This window comes from Miscanthus floridulus, chromosome 9 (assembly GCF_019320115.1).
Source record: "Miscanthus floridulus cultivar M001 chromosome 9, ASM1932011v1, whole genome shotgun sequence".
Taxonomy (NCBI): domain Eukaryota; kingdom Viridiplantae; phylum Streptophyta; class Magnoliopsida; order Poales; family Poaceae; genus Miscanthus; species Miscanthus floridulus.
The window spans coordinates 30,970,228-30,976,683 of NC_089588.1; the positions used below are offsets into that span (position 1 = coordinate 30,970,228).

Below are 6,456 nucleotides of genomic sequence, written 5' to 3' on the forward strand. Positions count from 1 at the left end.
ACAAAAAATAAAAAGAAAGTTGCATTCAGAGGTTCAGCAGCGGTTAAACAATTACATACATACAAAATACAAAGAAACAAAAAAAAAAAACTTTGAAGAGCAAAAAAAAAAGTAAACAAAAATGTGTGCTCTATTTGAGAGTCCCACCTCACGCAAGCCGTGTGGTATTAATATTAGTAAATTAGTCGAAAATGAAAAGGGGGCGCACTGGACCCTCCCACAAACTTTGCCCAAGAACAAAACTTCCCCAGGCCCAATCAAAAGTTCCGTGCCATGCCGCTTACTTAGCCACTCGCCATCTCCTACCGTTTAGGCCTCGTTCGTTTCACCCGGAATAACCACCTGAAAAAATTCCCGGCTAAAATGCTAGCTAAATTTGTATATTCCATGCATGTATCTATTTGCTTGATCGCCAGGCCTGCACTATTCTTAGAAAAAACTCTGTCAGGGCACACAACGCCAGGCCTGTACTATTGTAAATTAAATCTATAACGGCTAATCTCGAACACAACACACCAAAGTTAGATCGATTTCAAATTGGGATAATGGGATTTCGAATTGGAGCAGGGAACAGTTGAATCTGATAAGTTTTAATGGGAAACATAGGAGCGAGAGCAACACACGAATATGTTTTAACTTAATCTCTCCCATCTCTACATTTTTCTAGGAAATTCCCATCCCTCTCCTTTAGGTCTTGTTTGGATGCGTATGTATTCATCTCAATCCACATGTGTTGAAGTGGATTGGAGTGTAATTAAACTAAGTTTCATTACATTTCACTCCAACACATGTGTATTGAAGTGAATATACATACATCCAAATAAGGCCTTATGGGTATGTTCAGGTTGCTGAATGGGGTTTGCGATGTATATCATGAATGAGCAAAAGGAGTTTGGTGAAGTCTCGTGAGCGGATGGGGAAAAAAACAACGATGTTGTTTGGTTACTTGCATTAGCAGATGGAACTTGTCTAACATGTGAGGATGACGTGTGGGCCCATCCTCTAAAATTAGATCTGTCGGACCATGCTCTGCAGCTGAAGCTCGTTTTAGCCGTCTTCACGGGACTAGGATCAGACCGTATACTTGCATGGGTGGAGTCAAGCTGAAATCGTGAAGCCAAGCAACCAAATGTGCTTATTTTCTGAGTATATGAATGAAGTGAGCCAAGAGAGGTTGAACTAAGAACCAAAAACACCATATACATCCGGACAAAGACGGTGGCCAAAATGGTAACACAGTGACGGATCTAGGATATTACCATAGGATACGTTGAACAAAAATTTTATATACAAACTGATAAAAACCATTTATCAATTCAGTAAATAAACAATTATAAAGTTTGCAATATAATTTGTTATACGTGCACTAAATAACATAATAAGTTTTGAAATTATCAATTTATAATATAAATAGTTTGAATGCAACCGTGATAGTTTGAAATGTAGGCATAAAAGAGCCTTGCGATATTAAGGGCCTGTTTGGCACAGCTTAACTTCACTAGGTAAAGCTGTATGAGTAACTTTCTAAGTGAAGTTGAGCTGTGTTTGGAAAAACTGTTTGGCAAAACAGCTTCACCAATAACTTCATACATGGATAGGAGAGAGAAATGAGGAAGAGAGTTATGATAAGCTACTTTTTTTCAGTTTTATTCCAACTCATGTTTTTGTAAGAGGGGGAAGAAATGGATGAAGTTATTTTAAAAATAAGTGTTTGACAAATAAAACAGTTCACAACAACTTATGTCTCCTCCAGTCACCTCTAGTCACTTGGGCTGACCTTTTTTAGGTGCCATGGTTCCGACGTTGGGCCTTGGTGCGCTTGCTTGGCTGCAGCCCATGAGTCCGAGACTTGGCTGTAAACATTACGTTCTCCGTTACAGCACCCATGATCATACATGGCAATGGCATGAACTTAACCAACTGCAAACAATTCAAAGGAAAGAATCAACTCAGTAATAACTTCCTGTACCCATCAAATGAACATTCTCGTTTGAGAAGAAGATTAATTTGCACGCACTTGCACGCAAATGGCCATGAATTTAGCTTTGAATAGTAATACCACCATCGATTCAAAGCAAAACATGCATGTGAAAGAACTCGAGTATGTAAACAAAAGAAACGGAGGATAGATTGGTGGCATTTGGGTACCTTAGACTGTTACTGGCTCTCCACAAACGCGCCGTCGTCAGAGTCATAATAGAAAGCCGAGGGTTGCATTACTAAGCAGAAAAGGTTAACCAAGATCTTGATGCCACTCTTCCTTGGGTGCATGCTGATGGCATCCCTGTATGTAGCCTCGGCATCGGCTTCCATTATACCTGGCATTGCTTTGCCACCACAATAACCGTTGGTGAAGACAACATGGACTTCCTTGAGGTTCAGCAGGTGCTGGATGCCTTCAAGTACCTTCACATTCTCCAGTCCGCGCCCATGGTGGTTCAGGGTGAGCGTATGGAGATTGGGCAGCGCCCCTGCCCCAAAGAAGAGGCATGGCGCGAAACAGGAGAATGTGAACAACTTGAGAGCTGGGAATGCCACTCGGCTGCTGTCAATGAGGATTCTTTCTTTTGGACATTTTCCGAATGTTTAGCTTCAGGTCCAACAGGTTTGGTAACTGGACAAGCAGATCAACGTCATCCTGCCTCAGCATGTTAGCTGTGAGTGACAAAACTGAGAGCCGACTACAATGTTGACCAATCCAGCTTGGAACCTGGGGAAACAAAGTCGAAGAAACCTCAAGTACCTCAAGATGGTGCTCGGCTTGAGAAATGGCCAAACGATCTAATCCAACAATCGGAGGAGGCAGATTATCGGGGAAGGATGGAAAAGTTAGAGCCCTCAGTTTGCAACTGATAAGTTTGGCAATAGAACACCACAAGGTGTCCATGTTTCCTTGCTGAGGGGCGGTGCCGCTGCACGAAATCACGAGATCCCTAACATTCAGAAGTTCAGCAATGCCCTTAAAATTGTCCACCGAGTTCAAGCCCACATCGAAGCACCTCAGAGTACGTAGGGACCTCATCACACAAATTCCGTCTGGTAGCCGTTTACCATAAGGAACAACGAAATGCAGCAGGTAAGGCAAATGGACAATATCTGACGGCACATCTCCATCAAGCTTATTCAGTTCCAGTGTTTCCAAACATTGCAGGTTGCTGATTTGGGCTGGCAGGCGCGCTTTCCTACCAACGTTCAGATACCTTAGCTGAAATAATTTGCAGATTGGGGTAAGATCAATACTGTCATGCTCATCAGTACGCCAGTCTTTCAGATTCAGCACTCGGATGTACTTGAATTTAGAAACAGGAGGTACGAAGCAAGTGTTGCCAAACAGAGCAAATGAGCGCATATGTGACATGCTAGCTTGTTGCAACAGCTGTGTCTTGATCTTCTCTAAAACCCAAATGAAGGGAAAGCCGACGAACCTTGCTCTGTGAAGATAGGGCCATGTGACTCGCATTGTCTACCACACTCAAGAAGTTCTCTTCCTCTGACTTCAGTCTAATTAGATCAAGAATCATGTCATGCACTTTGCACCCCGACACCTCACCATTGTAGCCCGTGTATGTAGGTTGGATCATACTCCTGTTGACAAGTTCATTGAAGTAAGTTCCAGCAACTTTCTCTGCATCTTCATCACATAAGTTAGCGACAAAACCTTCAGCAACCCATAGCCTCACCAGATCCACCTTTTCAATGCAGTGATCCTCTGGATACATGCCGATATATAGCAAGCATGTCTTCAGATGGAGAGGAAGATTGTTGTAGCTAAGTTTCAGTACTTGTCTCATTCCCTCTAAAGTTGGATTCTCTCTCAAATTTGACCTTAGTGAACTGCACACAAACTTCCATTGCTCCCTTGATCTGGATCGGTTGGCTAGCCAAAAGGCTGCCAATGCTTATAATGGCTAATGGGAGACCACCGCACTTTCGTAATATTTCGTCTGAGATCTCTTTCAGTGGCTGAGCACAAACATATCCAACTCTGCTAAAAAATAATTTGGCTGAGTTCTCATCATCAAGAGGTTTCATCTTGTAAATGAACTCAGGTCGGTAGCTACAGCATGCCTTAGCAACTGTCTCAATTCGTGTAGTTGTGATTACTCTGCTCCCTTTATGATTATCTGGCAAGGCACAACGAAGAATATCCCACACTGATGTATCCCATATATCATCAATAACAAAAAAGTAACTGCAATATTCACAAAATCGAAATGAGTGTTTAGTTTGAATTGAAATTCAGATAAACATATTCAAATAATCCAAGAGAATAATCACATTTCTCTCATATTCTGAATAAGAAAACTCTACTGTCCTTACACGATGTAGATATCAGCATTTATCCTGGCTCAAAAGTAATTCATGGAAGAATCAAACAGAGGATACAATGTAGTGGCCTAAGTTCTTGTAAACAGGCATTATATTGCTACTTGAATACCTAGCTAATGGATTATGACTTGAACACAAAGGGCCTAGTAAACCTTACATGCGCGAGTTGCGCTCTCCCCCACAGCAGACAGCTGCAGGGAGTTAAAAGGGAGGTAAAGAACTAATTACTCACTGAAGATGGGGCTATTGTTAGGGGGTTTAGCACTTTCCCACCCGCCATATTGCTACTTGAATACCTAGCTAATGATTATGAGTTGAACTTAAAGGGCCTAGTAAACCTGTCACCAAGTATGGTTTGGAAGAAAGACAGCCCACTCTCCACTCTCTCCTCTCTCTTTTTTTCACTCCCCATATATGACTCAATCTGCGGGGGTACTTCTTCCCTTTCACATAGCATTTTTTTTTCAGGCCTGGAGCAAATAATATGTTAAGTGTTGATCAGAGTTAGTTTCCATGGTGCCTTAAATTTCTTTACATTTCAGTCACTTTTTCAAACCATTACATCTTATTGTAATCTTTCACATGTGTTATTTCTGTATGAAGTTCAGAATTACAAAGCATTTACTAAATTAAACATTTGTACTACTTTACGCTAGCTAGACAACAAGTATTTTTAGCTGGCAATGGCATAACATGAAGATTCCGGCAACCAAAGAATAGTTTGTCACAGGAAATTTAAATTAAACTAAGCTCAATACTTTGCCTATACAAATTGTACATGTCAATCAGCTAGTTTGGTATAGCATGAAAAGAAGCAATCAAGTATTGAGAGGCACCTTAAGTTTTTCAGATACCCTCTGATTCCTTTCAATTAAGTCTTCCACTTCGACGACATGATTCAGCTTGTGTCATTATTCCAGCCTTGTGGATGATCCTACCAAGGAGCTTCAACAGATCTGGTCTTTGAGACACTGACACAAACATCTCACAGTCGTATTCGCCCTCGAATCTTACGGTACACTTCATTTGCTACTGTTGTTTTGCCAAGACCTCCAAACCCAACAATGGCTACCACTCTCAGACCCTGTGGTGATGTTGATGCATTCGCCTTCCTTCTTGTCTACCAACTTGACAATATCGTCCACTGGACCTTCTATGCCGACAAGGCTGCCCGCCTCTGTATATAGCGCAGCCATGCGAGGGTCAACAGTTACAAAGCTAGAGCTAGAGGCCGCAGCTTCGTCAAGCTTGTACCTTTTACGGCGCTCACTGACTTCAATCACCCGACTCTTGAGCTCTTGGATTTGCTTGGTAAAGTGATGGCGCAGCCTCAGCTCATTGACATACTGGCGGATCTTGGCGACGAAGCCAAAATCACCAGTGCTGGTGGCATCCTCACCTACCTGATGCACGAAGTCGTCGATGGAATCCTCGATGTCAAATGCCATGCCCATCACTTGGTTCCTCCACTCCACCGTCTGCGGGTCAAGCTCCTCCATGTTGGCGAGCTTGTTGAGGACAGCGTAGCATGCTGCTGAGCTCGTCCTTGAGGAACGCCACGTCCCTGCGCACGGCCCTGTGCTTCTCGTACTGCTCCCCCATTAGAGCACCCAGCTTCTCTATCACAGAGTTCATCACCCCAGTCGATGCGCTCTCCAGCACGGCCGCCATGGATCTTGCTTAATCACTTCTCTCCTCCTTTCCTCTCCTTGCTGTTCCTCGGTGGTTCGCTGGAGCTGTGACAGTGATTGTGACGTCGCTGTAGCGTTTTGGTCAACTAGTAGTACAGACAAGTTGCCCTAGACTGGGGCCAGGAAAATATCGGATGCCTGCAGCCCATGTGACTGACTGACTTGCCCAGTGGCCAGCGCCCAAGCAAAAGAATCGAACGCCCAAAAAAGAATTGTTGTTTTAATCTTTATTTTTAATTAAGTTGAGTTTGGTATGAAATTTTGTTGGAGGGATGCATCATGTCTATGCCCGTCTCTAGTAAAGATATAAAATATTTGGACACTTTTTTGGGTTTACTGAAATGGAATGCACTGTAGTGTTAACAACTTGTTATACTTCACAAATGAGATGTCTCAATGGTATGGATTCCATTTACATTGCTCCTGACAGTCACAA

At 42.7% G+C, this 6,456-nt stretch overlaps 1 pseudogene; it reads right to left on the reverse strand.

The window, feature by feature from the left end:
• Positions 1–1,565: 1,565 nt before the first annotated feature.
• On the reverse strand, positions 1,566–6,046 carry LOC136481654 (disease resistance protein RGA5-like; annotated as a pseudogene).
• Between the last annotated feature and the right edge of the window lie 410 nt (positions 6,047–6,456).